Source organism: Galeopterus variegatus, unplaced genomic scaffold (assembly GCF_000696425.1).
Source record: "Galeopterus variegatus unplaced genomic scaffold, G_variegatus-3.0.2 Scaffold3539, whole genome shotgun sequence".
NCBI lineage: Eukaryota > Metazoa > Chordata > Mammalia > Dermoptera > Cynocephalidae > Galeopterus > Galeopterus variegatus.
In genome coordinates, this window is record NW_007729650.1 from 204,623 (window position 1) to 205,447 (window position 825).

Consider the following 825-nt stretch of genomic DNA (forward strand, 5'->3'; position numbering starts at 1 on the left):
AGAGAACTCCTGAATATCATTTGTGCAAATTCACCAATTTTTAACATTTTGCTGCGTTAGCTTTATCATTCTCTCTCTAGATAACATTTGAGACACAATGTTTTATTTTTTCTGACCCATTGAGGATAGGTTGCATACATCAAGCCCCTTTACCTCTTCATACTTAGTGCGTGTTTACTAAGTAAAAAGACATTCCTTTATATAACCATCACATAGTTATCAAATGCAGGAAATACTTTTATTTACTCTATGGTCCATGACTTAGTTTGTCTTTGCTGCTAAAACATAATACCACAGGCTGAGTAATTTANCTCACAGCCTTAAGCCCTTTTATAGCCATCATTAATCTATCTATAATGGTAGAGCCCTCATGACCCAAACACCTCCTGCTAGGCCCTACCTCCCAACACTGTTGCACTGGGGATTGTTTCCAGCATAAGCTTCTTGGGGAACACACTCAAACCATAGCAGTCCATATTCCAATTCTGTCAACTGTTCCAAGAAATCTTTAATAGTATTTCCCCTCTCTGGTACAAGTTCCAATTTAGGATCATGTATTTACTTTGTGTCCTTCTCAGGGTATCATATCTGAAGGTATATGATCACCCAAGCAAAATGTTGCCTAGTTTCTCCACTGTATAGACACCGTCTCCCCCTTGCAACACACACACAATCTGTGGTGAGATACTTTTTTTTTTTATGGCAGGCCAGTAACTGGGAGATATTTTGAAAACACGAAAATATCCTGCTCTCATAACATTCCTCCCAATCCCCCATGTTTGCCAAAACCGATCTTTTTTTTTTTTTTTTTTTTTTTTTTTTTTT